The sequence below is a fragment of the Scyliorhinus torazame genome, chromosome 3 (assembly GCF_047496885.1).
Source record: "Scyliorhinus torazame isolate Kashiwa2021f chromosome 3, sScyTor2.1, whole genome shotgun sequence".
Lineage (NCBI taxonomy): Eukaryota > Metazoa > Chordata > Chondrichthyes > Carcharhiniformes > Scyliorhinidae > Scyliorhinus > Scyliorhinus torazame.
In genome coordinates this window covers 17617065-17635483 of record NC_092709.1, presented here as the reverse complement: position 1 = coordinate 17635483, position 18419 = coordinate 17617065, and the positions used below count along the sequence as shown (strand labels likewise).

Below are 18419 nucleotides of genomic sequence, written 5' to 3'. Positions count from 1 at the left end.
TATAATTTGTTGTTGGAATGTGGACATGGTTTGCAAGGTTGCAATTCATGGTGCATCCTTACCTTAGCTGCCCTGAGAAGGTCTTTTTGAGCCACTCGTGGATCTCACTCCCACAACCCAAAGACGTGCAGGTAGATGGTTTGGCCACGTTAAATTGCCCTTTAATTGGAAAAAAGAATTGGGTACTCTAAGTTTAAAAACAATCGAAACAAATATTCAGACTGGTGGCCTGAAGCTTGATCAAAACGTGGGTTGTAAGCAGTGTCTTAAAGGAGGAGAAAATCCAGGCAAACTGGCGGAGAGATTTAGGAAGGGAATTCGAGAGCTTATGGTCTAGGTGATAAACATTGGAAAAGCAGAAGAGTTGACGGAGCACAGGGATGACATAAAATGTTAGAGCTGAAGGAGGTTACTGGGATAGGGAGGGGGCAGGGTGGCTATGGTGGGATTTGGAAACAAACATGAGGATTTTAAAATGCTCAAACTGCAACGATGAACCTGAAATAACCTTGTTCACAAAACCTGCCAATGGCTGCACCCTGCTATGGTATTGATGACAGCTTCCTACAAGTCACAAAAGTGCATGGTAACAGTAGTTTTGGGGTGATATTTGACAGTCAATTAAGTTGGTGATGGTTGCTTCAGCGGGCAAGGATCACACTGTCAGAAGAGATTGGCTTCAATGAAGGTGGCTAAAAGTACTCACAATTTTTTTGTGCTAATGTAAAGTGTGAGCCGTCAAATTCTGAACAATGTTATAATGAAGTTGCCATTTATATTTTCAGTGGAGACTGTCAGCTGTAGTAGTAGCCCATGCCAGAATGGTGGTACATGCATAAACCAAAGAAAGGGCTTTGTTTGTGCCTGTCGTCCCCCATTTGGTGGTCCCAGCTGTGACATAAAGCTACTGGATGAAAATACCTTGAAGACAGGTAAGGTTCTTTGATTTCCCATTTATACAATACTCACACAGAGCATTGGCAAGGCGTTTTCCAGCTGAATTTTTTTTATTCGTTCATGGAGCATGGGTGTTTCAGACTGGGCATTTATTGCCCATCCTTTATTGTCAAGGGGCAGTCAAGAGTCAATCACATTGTGTGTGGATCGGGAGTCACATGTCGGACCAGGGAAGGATGGCAGATTTCCTCCCCTAAAGGACATTAGTGAATCAGGTGGGTTTTAATGACAATGGTTTCATAGTCATAATTAGACTTTTAATCCCAGATTTTGATTGAAATATTGAAAACCATCTGCAGTGGTGGGATTTGAACCCTTTGCATTACTATGAGTCTCTGGATGACTGGTCCAGTGACAATACCACTACACCACCACCTCTCCTGGACCAAAATGAGCCACTTTCTTTCCTGTAGTGCAATGGGCTGCTGCACCATTAGAATAACTGAACACCCATCTCAACAAAGGTGTGGTTTCAAATAAGCCAACTATTCCTGTTCAAAGGCAGTGTGGCACAGTCAAAGATTTTAGCCTTTCAAACTGATTACATCACATTGTGAGGGGCCCAGCCAGGGTCTGATTCTGTTTGTAAAACATACGTTAAATTTTAGACAACATTAATGATGAAGTGTGGAGTGGGGCCCTTCATGGGGTCAACTTCATGTGTTCAGCTGAATGTGATCCAGTTTAAGGTATTTCATACGATGCATCTGACTAGGGCAAAGCTGAGTAAGTTCTTCCATGGAGTTGAGGATAGGTGTGAGTGCTGGTCTCTTCACCTGGCTAACCATACTCATACGCTCTAATCTTCCCCAAACTTATAGGTTTCTGGGCTTCATTCTTTAACACTGTGTCGGAGATACTTCATGTAGGTTTGGATCTGTGTCCGCTGGGGGCCAGATTTGTGGTGTTGGATTCGCCGGCGATGTAATCTGGGGTAAATGCAGATGACCTTGCCTTTGCCTCATTGATAGCCCGAAGTTGTATGTTGCTTGGGTGGAGGTCTCCAACTCTGCCCACTGCCTCTATCTGGCTGGGTGACTTAATGCCATCCCTGCATTTGGAGAAGGTCAAGTTCACCATCAGGTAGTCGGTGGAGAGGATCTACCTAAGACGGCCAACTGGTTTTCCGTTTTCAAAGAGTTAGTCACCATCAGTTGTTAGGGGGTTAAGGTTAATTTTAGCATTTAAGTTAATTAGGCATTGTGTGTTTTTCTCTTCTTTTGGTACTTTAATGTTTGATTGTGATGTTTTGCCTTGTTTTTCTCTCTTTTTGATTGGTTTGGTTTGTAATGACTATTATGAAACATGTTTCAATAAACATGTTTTAAAACATTTAGACAGTAGTTTTCCATTCTATTGGTTCAGCATTTTGTTCACATCCTGAAGCAAATGATTCCAGTTACAGATACAGCACCCCCAATCCAGCAGCCTCAGGATTCAGGGAGACATTCAAAGTGACCCTTTTTGTTAACACACAATGAAAATGAAATGAAAATCACTTATTGTCACAAGTAGGCTTCAAATGAAGTTACTGTGAAAAGCCCCAAGTCGCCACATTCCGGCGCCTGTTTGGGGAGCCTGGTATGGTAATTGAACCGTGCTGCTGGCCTGCCATGATCTGCTTTAAAAGCCAGCTCTTTAGCCCAGTGAACTAAACCAGCCCCTATTGGTTCACTCATGGAGTTGAGTATATCAGGTTTACACTTGCCTCTCATTCAATATTGATCTTCTTTTAAAAAAATGTATTTTATCAGAAACATGTATCAAAACAGGTTACAACACAAAACACCCCGGGAAGCATACGTCCCAGCAATCAAATATACAGTCTGTACACATTTTTTCCCCTTTTCACACAACCCCTCCCCCCGCGACGAACAGCTCCTGAAACACAGTCACTAAACATCCCCCACCTTTTCTCAAACCCCTCTGCAGAGCCCTTTTACTCATATTTTATCCTCTCCAACCGCAGGAAGTTGTGAAGGCCACCCAACCAAGCCAACTCCCCTTCCCATTTCTCCTTGATCTTCACCACCTGCTCACCCCCCCCCCCCCCCCCACCCCGCCTGCCCGCCCCCCCCCCTCTCCAGCCACTTGTATATGTCCTCAATTCTTCCCTCCCCTTCGACATCCAGAAGTCGTTCCAGCACGGTGTATCTGGCAATCTAGGGAACCCCTTCCAGACCTTTCGTGCAAAGTCCCTAACCTGTAGATACCTGAACTCACTCCCCCTCGGCAGCTCTACCCTCTCCCTTAGCTCCTCCAGACTGGTGAACCCTTCCTCCAAATACCGATCTCTCACCTTGGCCAGCCCCACTTCCCTCCGCCTCCTGTATACACTATTTGAATGTTGATCTTCAATTGGCGATTCGTGCCTGGCTTTTTATCTTTTGAGGATGTGTTGCCAATCAGAATCAGAGGGAGAAAGCAATGATAGGCTCCTCACACTCTAAGTTACAACAAACCCAGAGTGGGGTGTAACCTATACAGTGTAATTTCCAAATTGTCCAGTTAGTTAAATTGCACTACTCTAAGCTGGCTTTTTCCAAAAGGAATACCTATCTCCTCCCCCTTTGCAAAGAATCTTCTTCTTCATTTCTCTACCTGAAAGGAAGTCCTTGGTGTTTATTCGCCAAACCACGCAAATTGGCATGATCGTTTACAACGGATGGGGAAAAGGTCATGCCCCGAATCTCTCTCAGCCAGAAAGGGGCTTGGACCACAATTGGATAACCATGCTCGCCATCAAAACTAATTGGCTCCCCAGCTACAGAATCTCCTATCACTATTGCTTTTCCAAACCTCCTTCCCCACCCTGCCACCCACCGAAACCGTTGAACTGCCCCTAGTGCCGTTAACTTGGTTCTGGCTGTACTCCCCAGAGGGACCGTTTCCTCACCAGTCTTCAGACTAAAACCTTTCTATGTTTTTTAAAAATTGCTCCATTGCAAATATGTTTTGAACCAGAGTACGTGCACCAAAGATGACTCAGCATGCCAACATCACAATATTGCAATATAACCATCTGTCACCCAGACCCATTGAAAATTTGGGTGATATGGATCCTTATTGACTGTACTCAGTTAAACTGAAGTGATTATAAGCCCAGTTTTGCCCAGTGCCAAACTTCTAGGGTGAGACAAAGACATCTTAAGATGGTGAGACAAAATTGGTCAGGCCATTAGTTCTTAGTTGCTCATAGCAGTGGTCCATTTATTTCTTGACTGTCAGAGACCTTCCTGAAATCTCTTATATAAAAAACATGTATGTTTGCCCATAGTCTTTACAGTCATCAACACATCTTAAAGCGCTTTACTTCTGGAGTTCCGCCACTTTGATATAAGCAAACGTTGCAGCTAAATTACACACTGAAGTCCCACAAACAATAAATGAGACAAATGGCCAGTTTATCAGTTATTGACGTTATTGATTGAGGTATGAGTGGTTGTCAGGTTAATGGGAGAAATACCTGATTTTCAAACCATGTCATGGGATCTTTTATGTTTCTCTGAGTAGCACAGAGGGTTTTAATTTAACATGTCATTCAAAAGGAGGCACTTCCAACGATGTGGCAATCCGTCAATACACCATTAAAGTGTCAACTCAGATTATATGATCAAATCAAGGAGTCGCACTTAAAGACATAGAGGTCCACAGCACAGAAAAGACCCATCCCATCAGCACCAGTCAAAAACAACCACCCAACTATTCTGATCCCATTTTCCAGCACTTGACCCATAGGCTTGTACGCCTTGGGATCGCAAGTGCACACCAAAATACTGCATAAATGTTATGAAGGTCTCTGCCTCCATCACCCTTTCAGGCAGTCAGTTCCAGACTCACACCACCCTCTTGACCTCAGAATGTTCAGAGCTGCAAGCCAAAATCCTGTCAAGAGTCAAATCAAAGTTTTACCCTCTGTTCTTACGCTTCAAAACAAAGGGAGGCTTATTTGGGATAACTTGGCAGTAATGGTGAAACCTGCTTTGTGTTTTGCTTTTTTGAAATGACATCGCTTCAACATATGTCAAAAGAATCAAAGGAAATTATTTCACTTTAACTCAGTCATCAGTAGGATCACATTTGATGTGTTTCCTATTAGTTCCTCGCCCAAGTGAGATGATACATGAGATCTGAGCAGAGCAGGCCGTAGCTGGGCCAAGTAGGAATCAGGCCATGTTCCAAAGCTGAGGAGTGCATTTGGGTCCAGTGTAAAAAAAAAATCAAACCTGTACTCACTTGCCCCTTTAAAGTTGGAGTCGTAGGAAGGAGCGAAATGGCATTCTGCTTTACCAATGTGCCATTTTACACATGTAGCAAAGTTCCCCTCATAATGGTGAGTGGCTGAAGTCAAATGTAACTCGATATTTTCGCCTATTACTTGAAATCTAGATATTTTCTTTTCCCAATTGTTATGGGCCAGGGTTTAGAGAACTCCAAAGTGTATCATGGAGTTCACCTGACCCACAACTTTTAATAGATTGCGGTATGGGGAGAACACGGCCCACTCTACAGGTGTGGTACAGCAGAAATGGAAAAGTTTTGTTTTAAAGCAAAACAATGTTTATTCTATGAACTCAAGTTAACCTTTTTAAAACATACAGTGAACATCTTAGCAACCATTAATTCAAATACAACCACCAAAGAATACAACACTAAGTAATCCTTAAGCTGTCCTTTTAACATCCATAAGACTTAAAAAAGAATTTTAACAGAAGCACATCAGGTTAAAGTCACTACTGAGAGCAGTTATTAGTTTTTAATCACCAAAGGATCGATTTACAGTTTTTAGATTACAGAGAGAAAGACTAATACCCCTTCTGGCTGTGACTGCAGCTATCCAGCTCTGAAAACGAAACGAAAACACACCCTGCAGCAACAGCCTGAAACAAAAGTAAAAAGCTGTCCGACAGCCCAGTTCCACCCACACTCTGACATCACTGATCAACACCCATTTCTTAAAGGTACATTTCTTAAACGCCCATTTCTTAAAGGTACTCTCACATGACATAATTTGGTGGCAGGGAAACGCTGCTCGCCGTGATTTAATTCCCATTTCATCCTGGTTCCCCCGCCTTAAGTTTGGATTTAGATTTAGAGGACACAAGTTGCAGAAGTCGAAACTTAGATCGAGTGAAAAGCATAGAAACAGACACAGCCCAACTAATCCATGACCGTAATTAACCCGCACACAAGGTTGCTCCCACCTCTCTTCATCAGATTCCATTAGCGTACCCTTCTACTCCTTTCACCCTCATGTCTATCAAGTTTCCTCTTAAATGCATCCATTCTATTCATTGCAGCTATTCCATGTGATCACGAGCTCCACATTCTAACCTGAGTGAAGAGTTTCCTCCTAAATTCTCTATTGAGTTTACTGCTGACTATTATAGCCATGCAGGAGGCTTATTCTCAGCAGCAGTTTAATGTGACGATTACAATGGATAGAAAATGCATTCAGTACCTTAGAGAGAGTCTCCTTGCTGTTATCAAATCATTCATCAGATTTTCTTTTGAATTCTTTGTTAGATTTCTCGAAAGGATCTTACAGATACGCCCCGATGGTGACGTTCTTCGTAGCACACACTTACGAGATGAAAACCACTGGTCCAATCAAGTTTAACCATCTCTATGTCAATTATGGTGCTTCCTACGCACCCGGAAGTGGGAAGTTTTTGATTAAGTACCTCGGCGTGTACATTTTTGAATACACCATTGAGTCTTCCATCCCACACTTGTCTGGATATCTGGTGGTTGACGGAGTGGATAAGCTGGCCTTTCAGTCTGAAGATATGGACATTGGCGCCTCTGGCAGCAGAGTCGTGACAGGTGATGCAATGCTGGAACTAAACTATGGGCAGTACGTTTGGTTAAGATTGACATCAGGCTTAATTCCAGCAAAGTTTCCACCCATGACAACATTCGGTGGCTATCTATTGTATCGCACATAGGGGAAAGCAATAGCACAAATATATGAGATATAAACTCCTAGAAACCAATAAAGCAGACACTAGGGGTATCTTTTACTACCGAATTACTTAAATAAGACACTTAACATTGTTAGAGAAGAATTAAAATCTATTGGTAATATTGAATGTTCATTTTCTTTCCATTGCCATTTTCCTGAGCAAATATTGATGAAGTTAGACACTGCACAGCATTAATTAGCACTGAGGTATTTACGCATCCCAAACTTTAGAAGCGGTGGTGCCAACATGTTGTTTTATTTTCCTGTGCTGTACACTTAAATCAAATTTGACTCCTTAAAAAAAGTACTCAATGAAGTTGTGGAAGAGAAAGTTCTACTCAACACTGAAGTAGCTTTGTAAGACCTCCTATGAAGAGCAGTATCAAAATCCCTGAAGAATGTTGTGACCCTAGAATTCCAAAACCTGCAGCTGTGTCTGTTCTGTACATTGTTCCCAATCTTGGCACATTTCAACGGTTGAGATTTTATGGGTGAAATGAAATGAAATGAAAATTGCTTATTGTCACGAGTAGGCTTCAATGAAGTTACTGTGAAAAGCCCCTAGTCGCCACATTCCGGTGCCTGTTCGGGTTGCTGGTACGGGAATTGAACCGTGCTGCTGGCCTGCCTTGGTCTGCTTTAAAAGATTTAGCCCAGTGAGCTAAACCAGCCCCTGGTTCCCTTCCCACACCAAGAGGTGCACAAGATAGACTATCATCTGTTTCCATTGCAAGGTTTTTCCTGGACAGGTCGTTAGCTTACCACTAGAGACTTATAGCTTGGTTGGGGGGGGGGGGGGGGGGGGGAGGCACCATTCCGCATCAAGCATAACAGACCTGGAGTCTCTCTCATGTTTGGAAGGATTTGTAGGTTGACACTCAACTTCTTTGACCGCGTTATGAACACATCTTCCTTGGCCATCAGGTCCTGGGGTAGGACTCGAACCCTGAGTTTCTGGCTCAAAGACAGGGATACTACCCACTGCGCCTCCTAACCATCCACTTGCATAGAGATAGATCAGGTTCATTATGTGTCCCCAGTGAAATTTGCCAATTCTTTCTCAAAAACTCCTTGATTTCATGGCCTCATACCTACCGATCTTTGTAACTATCCTCTGGCTCTTCAAACTCACCCCAAAATCTTCCCAAAAATCTCTCATCATTTGACTCTGCCCTCTTTCCTTTGTTTTGCTATCGTCAGCCATGCATTTAGTCATCTAGCACCCCTCCAAGAAATTTCCCCCCTTCTTTCAGATCATCCTTTAGACCCAACCCTTCAGTCAACCCTCCCAGTATCTCCTTCTCTGGGCCAGTATCTGTGTTTTATCTTGGGACTGTTTTTCATACTATATAAATGCGAGTTTTTCTTGTGATGCTATAAATACGAACGTACGGAACGCTTCTTCGGCATGTGCAAGACTGGGACCGATACAGTTGAAGGTGGTGCACCGGGCGCACTTAACTAGTGCCAGGATGTGTCATTTGTTTGAGGGGATGGAAGATAAGTATGAGTGTTGAGGGAGGGGCCTGTCGAATCATGGGCATGTCCTGAGCTGGGGAGATTTTGGGTTCCCTTCTTCAGCATCATGTCGGCGATTCTACAGATAGAATTGGAGCCCAGTCCCCTGATGGCCATATTTGGGGTGTCAGACTTGCCGGAACTTCAGGCAGGTGCGGGAGCGGATGTCTTAGCCTTCGTCTCGCTGATCGCTCGCAGGCGGATGCTGTTGAAGTTGAGTTCAGCTTCTCCAACCAATGCCTCCGATAGCTAGGGGATCTTATGCAATTTTTGAACTTGAGAAAATTAAGTATACATTAAGGGGCGCAATTGAGGGGTTTTACAAAAGATGGCAGGTTCCATTCTGTTTTTTAAAGAGCTAGTCACCATCAGCTGTTGGGGGGGAGGGGTTTGCTGTTTTGTTCGAGGATGTGTTTTATTTTATTGCTCTGTATTCATTATAAAATGTTCAATAAAAATATATATATTTAAAATTAATACGAACATAGGAACTAGGAGCTGGAGTAGGCCATTCGGCCCCTCGAGCCTGCTCCACCATTCAATAAGACCATGGCTGATCTGCTTATGACTTCGACCCCACATTTCTGCCTAACGATAACCTTTCACCCCTTGTTAATCAAGAATCAAGTAATGGGAATAGTGATAATAGTAACGGGGCAGAATTTTACCCTCTACTGCCGGTGGGTTTCTAGTGGGAGGGAGGAGGGCGTTGTGGTGGGAGAGTGTAAAATTCCTCGGATGGGCTTGCTGCTGGGTTCCCGTCTACCCGACCTCCCCTCAATTTTTAAAATATAAATTTAGAGTACCCAATTCATTTTTTCCAATTAAGGGGCAATTTTAGTGTGGCCAATCCACCTGCCCTGCACATCTTCGTGTTGTGTTATGGGGGCGAATCCCACGCAGACACGGGGAGAATGTGCAAACTCCACACGGACAGTGACCCAGAGCCGGGATCGAACCTGGGGCCTCGACGCCGTGAGACTGCAGTTCTAACCACTGCCCCACCGTGCTTGCTGCCCTTCGACCTCCCCTCAATTGCATGCTGGGGTGGGTGAGGCCAAGGACGGCCCTCCTGACCTCGCCCCATTTGAGGCCGTTAAGTGGCTTACAGGCAGTTTCCCATCCAGCCTCAGTTCTCAGGCTGGCGGGAGAGCTCCTGGGAAGCTTTAAAACAAACCGGATTCCGGCCTTGGGTGAGAATTGGGGCGGAGGCAGGTGTCTCTATCAGCAGCCCTTTTTAACTTCAGGTGTCTCGCTCCCTGTAAAGTCTGGTCACTGCAGGTCCTCACTCGCCAAGGCCCCAGTCTTCTTCTATCCAGCCTCAGCTACCATCCCTGCCTTAAGACCCCAAAACCTGCCTGATTCTGGAATCCAAGGACTTAGGCTATGGGGTCACAACAGCAGGTGATGTCCATTTAAGAGTGAGAGATAATCTTTTAAACCAAAAATGCTGAGTACAACATATAATTTAGAGGCCTGCTAGGCCTAGTTTGTGTTGATTTTGCAAAGGCGAGGGGACACCTTGCGTACACACACAATCCAGGGTCGGGATTCTCCGACCCTCCCGCCGGGCCAGAGAATCCCCGGGGGGGGCGGCGTGAATCAGATCTTGGAAAATCAGTGACAAAAATGTTCCTTTCCCCAAGACCAACACTTTTCAAATTGATGAGCACAAAATATAGGCCATAAAGATTAAGAAGGAAAAACAAACGCAAAAGAAACCTTCCCTCAAGACGTTACCACTTTGAGAACTACTTTGGAAAATGTGGAGATGACATTGTGGATGCAAAATGTCATTCATTTATTCAGGAAACTACAGTGTCAGACTTGGAAAAGTGACAGAACTGGCTCTGCCCAAAGAAAATTTAAACTGGTTCTTGTCCTCTGCCTCCCGTCACCTGACATGTATAACCTTTGACAATCCACCAAAATCTGTCTCACTTTCCATTCCTCATTCAAAAAAGAGTTCTGTCCACCGCTTTATTCCTCAGTCAGCAACCCATTAAATCCGGTGCCGCACAGAGATCTGTCTTTATAGAACCATGGAATTACGACAGTGCAGGAAGAGGCCATTGGGCCCATCGAGTCTGCACCGACCCTCTGAAAGAGCACCCCACCTAGACCCACTCACCCACCCTATCCCCCGAACCCCACCTCACCTGCACATCCTTGGACACTGAGAGGCAATTTAGCGTGTTCAGTCCACCGAACCTGCACATCTTTGGAGTGCATGAGGAAACCGGAGCACCCAGAGGAAACCCACGCAGACACGGGGAGAATGTGCAAACACCACACAGCCAGTGGCCCAAGATCGGAATCGAACCCGGGTTCCTGACATTGTGAGGCAGCGGTGCTAACCACTGTGCCTCCTTTTTGCTACCAATATCTGAAGCAAATCACATTGAGCAATCTTAATTCGGGGGTCCCGGGTCCGTCGGATGAGAAGCATGGTTCAAACATGCTGACACCGAACGAATCTTATTGTATGGTTTTAATCCAAAATACTCTCACTGTCGTGCAAAACCAACAGTAACAACCACAAACAACAACAAGGCTGTCATTGTTGGTGCCAATTCAGTGGCAAATTAACTCCCCTTTGAAACTGGTATAAAATGATTTCCTTTGTTTGAGGTGAAATTCCTCAATTAATGACAAATGGGAGAACATTTCTTGCTGCAATCACTTAAATCAGAAAAATAGACAGTTCGAGTTCCCCTTCAGATCAAATCAATCTTTCGCTTTTCATTAAAGATTTCCGTAGAGTGGAAAATTCTCTCTCATTAGGTTTTGAAGGTTGTTTATTGTCCAGCTTGTTGCAACATGGACAACAGACAGCTCCTATAAGTGCAGTTTTCTGAACTGACTTACTTCGGAGAAAAATCAGACACCCATCCATTTTTTGATCCAAAGAGGAATTTGCATTTACAAAACCTCTGCCATGGCCTCAGGAAACCCCAAAAGCTCTTTACAGTAAATGAAGTACTTTTGAAGCGTAGTCGCAATTGTTATCATGGACTCAGAGAAAATTCATGACACCAAAGAAATTCATCACCAGCCCCTCTTCCGTGCTGGTAATGTAGGAAATGCAGCAGCCCATTTTTGCACACCTTCCCCAACCAAGCACAAAAGACCATAAGACACAGGAGCAGAATTAGCCCATTTGGCCCATCGAGTCTGCTCCACCATTCAATCATGGCTGATATGTTTCTCATCCCCATTCTCCTGCCTTCTCCCCATAACCCCTGATCACTTTATTAATCAATAACCCATCTATTACTGTCTTAAGACACTCAGTGATTTGGCCTCCACAGTCTTCTGCGGCTAAGAGTTCCACAGATTCACCACCCTCTGGCTAAAGAAATTCCTCCTCATCTCAGTTTTAAAGGATCGTCCCTTCAGTCTGAGGATGTGACCTCGGGTTCTGGTTTTTCCTACTAGTGGAAACAATGGCCTGATGCTGTGTTTTTGGAACGTTGATTGAGGATAATATGATGGTCAGGACTCCCCAGGTCTTCTTCAGTACAGCGCTGAGGGATGCCGCACATGTCTCAGATTATCACCCCATCTCAAAAATCAAGTTCAGACAGCGGGCATCAATGTAGCCCTGTGTGGTGTTCTTCATATTGCTGTGTTGATGATGCACACGTAGACCTCTAATGTCCCAATGTAACCTCTTACTGTTTCGTAAGCTCCTTATAAGAATGTAACTTTGAATGGCAAGTGAAAATGTTTGGCTAGTCAAATAGAAATTATGCAGCGTTCTCCCAATCCCTGCTTGTAATTATTCTTATTTACATTAGCGGCAGCTGCGCTGCAGGAAACTGATGAGCGAGTGAACTTAAAAAGCTATGGATATTTGAATATTTAATTTAATGTTGCTTGAAATAAATTTTGCATGCGTCAGTTCGGTACAGATTTCAACATAACAAAGCGTGCACGGTTAATAACTGATAATATTATGAAGATTGATATAGTTCCCTTTCTGTCCACGTGGAATGTTAAATACAGATTACATGAGATGATTATAATAACTTGAATAATAATCGGTCCTTTGGATCATTTTATTTTGCAATGCACATGAATGGATGCTGCGGTGCTGGGTTAATGTGGGACTGCTGCCTTGGTACAGTGGCGCTGTCGGGTGTAGGAATGATTCTCCATGAGGAGTTGAATTTCAGCTGTGCGTGGTGAGATGTTTCCTCATAAGGAATTGCTACATTAGCATTGTCTCTGCCCCCAGTTGCAGAACAGAAGAAAACTGGGTGTTGTATCATACAATCATATAATCCCTGCAGTGCAGAATAAAGAACAAAGAACAAAGAAAAGTACAGCACAGGAACAGGCCCTTCAGCCCTCCAAGACTGCGCCGACCATGCTGCCCGTCTAAACTAAAATCTTCTACACTTCCGGGGTCCGTATCCATCTATTCCCATCCTATTCATGTATTTGTCAAGATGCCCCTTAAACGTCACTATTGTCCCTGCTTCCAGCAGGTTCTCCGGCAGCGAGTTCCAGGCACCCGCTACCGTCTGTGTAAAAACCTTACCTCCTACATCTCCTCTAAACCTTGCCCCTCACACCTTAAACCTATGCCCCCTAGTAATTGACCCCCCTACCCTGTCTATGCCCCCTCTCATAATTTTGTATACCTCTATCAGGCCGCCTCTCAACTTCCATCGTTCCAGTGAGAACAAACAAAGTTTATTCAACCTCTCCTCATAGCTAATGCCCTCCTTACCAGGCAACATCCTGGTAAATCTCTTCTGTACCCTCTCTAAAGCCTCCACATCCTTCTGGTAGTGTGGCGACCAGAATTGAACACTCTACTCCAAGTGTGGCCTAACTAAGGTTCTATACAGCTGCAACATGACTTGCCAATTCTTATACTCAATGCCCCGGCCAATGAAGGCAAGCATGCCGTATGCCTTCTTGACTACCTTCTCCACCTGTGTTGCGACTTTCAGTGACCTGTGGACCTGTACACCTAGATCTCTCTGACTGTCAATACTCTTGAGGGTTCTACCATTCACTGTATATTCCTTACCTGTATTAGACCTTCCAAAATGCATTATCTCACATTTGTCCAGATTAAAGTCCATCTGCCATCTCTCCGCCCAAGTCTCCAAACAATCTAAATCCTGCTGTATCCTCTGACAGTCCTCATCGCTATCCGCAATTCCACCAACCTTTGTGTCATCCGCAAACTTACTAATCAGACCAGCTACATTTTCCTCCAAATCATTTATATATACTACGAACAGCAAAGGTCCCAGCACTGATCCCTGCGGAACACCACTAGTCACAGCCCTCCAATCAGAAAAGCACCCTTCCATTGCTACTCTCTGCATTCTATGACCGAGCCAGTTCTGTATCCATCTTGCCAGCTCATCTCTGATCCCGTGTGACTTCACCTTTTGTACCAGTCTGCCATGAGGGACCTTGTCAAAGGCCTTACTGAAGTCCATAAAGACAACATCCACTGCCGACCTGCATCAATCATCTTTGTGACCTCCTCAAAAAACTCTATCAAGTTAGTTCGACCCATCGAGCCTGTACCGAACCTCCGAAAGAGCACTGGACCCAGGTCCACTCCCCTGGCCATGAGGATAGTTTAGCTTTGGGGTATGAGGGAGCATGGGGTGACGAGAGGGGCATGGTGTGGCATTGGACATGAAAGGCACCATGAGATGGGAAGTGGGGCATTGATGGCATGTGGGACCATAGAGGAGGATGAGGGGAAATTGGGTGTCATGGTTTACCAAGAATGGAGCACGGGGCCTGAGGGTTGGAGGGCTAATTTTTGTTTTATTCATTTATTTTCATAAATTCACCAAAGTTCCAGTGTATTGAGGCAGGTCTTTTGCCCAGCCTACCTGCCCACCTGGCAGCTTCTGCTCTCGTTCTGGGGTGGTGGGCCTGACTTCTATGAAACCATAACCTCCCCCTGTGAAATTGAAGTCTGGCCTTCCAAGTCACTTTTTCACGAGTTGAGTTCGCTGGGATGGAAATGTCTTGGTTTTGCTCACCTGACCCAGGAGTACAAATCTGAGCTTTCTGTCATTACTTTTTAATTGGACATAATCGGACTATTGAAATGGTTTCTGCAAATTATGTGACTATTGAACATCAGACAGTCCTAATTCTCATGTGAATACTTAAATAAATATGAACATTTATAGCCATCCGGGGAATTCACACATCCCTTTGTTTAAGGATAGGTCAACACCAATGAACTAGAGAATTTCAGCTGACCTGATTCTCTGTTTAACCTGGGCAAAAGGGAACATCAAAATTCAATATGTTGACGATGGATATCAATGGACCCTATCAACCTTCCATTATTCTATGGAACAACGCCCCTCAGTCCACCAGCATGACCCCAGAATTCTTGTCGCTTGCCATTTCAACTCAGCACCTTTCTGCCATGGCCACATGCCAATCATTGGTCTGCTACAAAGTTGCAATGAACCCAATGACACCTGGAGAATCAGCTTCTGCTAAGCCATGTTACAGCCCTCATGATTCAACATTGGATGTGACCTTTCTCATTCATTTTGACCCCCTTTTTATTAAATAATTTTAGAGAAGCCAATTATTTTTCTTTTCCAATTAAGGGGCAATTTAGCATGGCCAATCCACCTAACCAGCACATCTTTGGGTTGTGGGGGTGAAACCCACGCAGTCATGGGGAGAATGTGTAAACTCCACACCGACAGTGTGCCAGGGCTGATATTCGAACCCAGGTCCTCAGAGCCGCAGTCCCAGTGCTAACCACTGCCCCACATGCCGCCCTTTGACCCCCCATTTTTAATCCAATTTAATCCGATTGTGATATATTTCCAAATCAGGATGGTAAGTGACCTGAAGGGGAACCTCCAGGTGGTGGTGTTCCCAGTTATCTGTTGCTCTAGTCCTGCGAGATGGTAGTGGTCATGGGTTTCGAAGTTGCTGCCTAAGGAAGCTTGGTGAATCCTGCAGTGCATCTTGTACATGATGCACATGGTTGCCACTGTTCATCAGTAGTGGAGGGATTGAATGTTTGTAGCAGGAGTAGCAATTAAATGGGCTGCTTTGTCCTGGATGGTGTTGTTGGAGCTGCACTCACCCAGACAAGTGGAGATTATTTCATTAGATTCCATCGTTAGGTTCTCTCTTGTTGGAGATGGTCATTGCCTGGCATTTGTGTGGCACGAATGTTACATGCCACTTGTCAGCCCAGCCAAGCCTGAATATTGTTCAGTCCTTGCTGCATTTGGAGATGGACTGCTTCACTATCTGTGGGATTGTGAATAGTGCGTAACATTGTGCAGTCATCAACTTATGATGGAAGGTAGGTCCTTGATGGACGAAATGTCACTGATGAAGCCGCTGAAGATGGCTGGGCCTAGGACACTTTCTTGAGGAACTCCTGCTTCCCTCGTTAAGTAAAAATAAAAATGATTGGTGGCCCTCATCAGCTGTTTCACTAGCTGATACTGAGCGGAGTGGATGCTCAGTATCAGAGAGAACAGGGTATGTTCTCTACCCTGGTATTGCTTAAAATGACACATGGGGTCCTATGAGTGTCATAGAATTCCAAATTTGCCCAGCCCACTGCCTGACTCCGGTCAGTGGTCCACCCACCCAGCGATAGGCCTGGTTACCACAGTGACAGTGGCAACAGGGGCAGTAAATCTTTCCCCACCATTTTCCTGTGTGGGTTGAAGGCTCTTGTCCTTTTTCACAGGGAGGTGGGCTCACATCCTCCCTCACGAATTGCAATCAAAACTCCTTCAGGGCGTTTCTCATTGAAGTAACACTGCAACAATGAAAATTAACTGCAGGTTTTCCAACGTTCTCTGGCTGAGCTGTCACATTATCTGCTCCTGCACTTTGGAAACTTTAACAACAGCAGGATGCAATGATAAATGCCTCACGTTTGTCTTTAACAACACAAAGTGTTGCACAAAGGCCATCTTTTGTAAGACACAATAGCTCAACACAATTATGAATTAAGAGACAAGTTGTCCTGTGTCTTCATCAATGTTTATTTAACGACATTTGAAAGTCAATACACCTGTCACTTTGATTAATACTTTTCTGTTGAGCTGTAAGTATGTTTAAATTGTAACTCGCATGCATCCGTGGCCCAAGATACTGAGACCAGTGAACCTTGACATCTGTTCACAAATAGAATCACAAAAGGAGGGGATTATAACGCCTATGCTTGTGTCACGACCAGCTCCACACTGGAACTGTATAGCTATTCTCCCCCCGCCATGTACATTAAAACACTTGACTTTAATTCTGCATCTAAGTCCAGTGTGCCAATGTGAAATTAACAGTGAGACCTGGGTGTGCACAGGCATAAATCTTTGAAGGTGCAGGAGAAATTGATAAGGCAGCTTAAAAAGGTCCTCGGTTTTACAGATAGAGACACGGGGCTCAACAGATATTATTATATATTATGTTAGTCTGCCCATGAGGGGCAGGGGGGTTGCAGGGGATAGGAGTGGTCAAAAAAAAAAGAACAGATTGCAAACCGCACAAAAGTCTCTTTCTCGAAGCTGCCCCATTGCTGTTTCCATAAGCCAATAATATAAATCTCCCTCACAAAATAGGATTTGGGGTTATTCAATAAGGTGGGTTAACATGAAAGTGGTTGTTCATTTATATTTATGGCTGTCAAAATGAACTATTACAGAACGTAAATTCTGTCTCTTCTGTCCATTTCAGCTTTTGTGCATTTTCCAATGCATTCATCAGATAAAATGTGACCAATATATTGAAGGAACGCTACCCGATAAGAGCACAAAGGATTGAGACTAAAATATATTTCAAATTCTGTATGTTATCAATTTATTTGCCTCAGTTGGGCAGTTCATCATCTGTTTACAGTATAGTGGATCTGCGTAATATATTATTCATTTGCGCTAGTAATTTATTGCACTGTGCAGTGTTTCAGTGTCGAAAAGCAAAAACACAGCCGAGGTTAACTTCTTACAAATTGGTTTCTGTCGCGTAGAGTGGGTTTTCATGTTGCACATCAGCATCCTCAACAATGGTGATGAAAATGAAGATAGATTCTGACATCAAATAAATTGTTTTTCTGAGAAGTTTTGTTTTCCTTTAATATGTTTATTCCAAATTTGAATATTTATGATAAAAATACTTCTTCGCATATGTCACAAGTTTACAGTCGTGTCAGATACATCAAACGCATGTCTCAGTTTCAAATATCATTCCAGAAGAGGCTGGATACCACACAGGTGTGAAACATGTCCCCGGTGAAAACCTTTCCCGACCAATTACCACCGTTATCGTAGAATCATAGATTACCTACAGTGCAGAAGGAGACCATTCGGCCCAAAGTCTCTGCTGTGGGCCTCGCTCCGATAGAGCACCCTACCTAGGCCCTATCCCCCGTGCCTAACCCCGTAACCCCACCTAACCGTTGGGCAATATTAGCATGGCCAGTCCACCTAACCTGCACATCTTTGGACTGTGGGAGGAAACCGGAGCACCCGGAGGAAACCCACGCAGACACGGGGAGAAGGTGCAAATTCCACAAGACAGTGACCCGAGGCCGGAATTAAACAATGGTCGCTGGCGCTGTGAGGCAGCAGTGCTAACCACTGTGCCACTGTGCTGCCCTAAAAATCTAAGTCCAACCCTTTCCAAATGATTTGTTGATTTTGATGTCGGCTCGTTAAAGGAAGAGGTAGATAATAACCAAACAGTTTCTGTTGGGTTTTCTTGCATCAATCTATGATCTTGCATCAATCTTGCATCAATGTTTTTTTAGTTTCAAAACCAGAAATATGTTTGTTAAAGAGGCTGTGACAAAGAGTCTCGGTGATGTTGTCTGTTAGCAATAATCCTTGGCCTGTGGAACTCCATCTTGAATTCAGCTGAGACTGATACCAATGTGCCACCCGTCTTCCTTCCAAGTAGACAGTTACCTTTTCAACACAAGTGGCGACTTGTCAGTGAAGACAAA

General features: G+C 44.2%; 1 long non-coding RNA gene across 1 annotated transcript; it reads left to right on the top strand.

Annotated features, from left to right (window-relative positions):
* Positions 1-782: 782 nt before the first annotated feature.
* On the top strand, positions 783-17535 carry LOC140408308 (uncharacterized). The gene is made up of 2 exons (XR_011940079.1): positions 783-932; positions 6484-17535. It is a non-coding gene; the product is annotated as an uncharacterized lncRNA (long non-coding RNA).
* Positions 17536-18419: the final 884 nt, after the last annotated feature.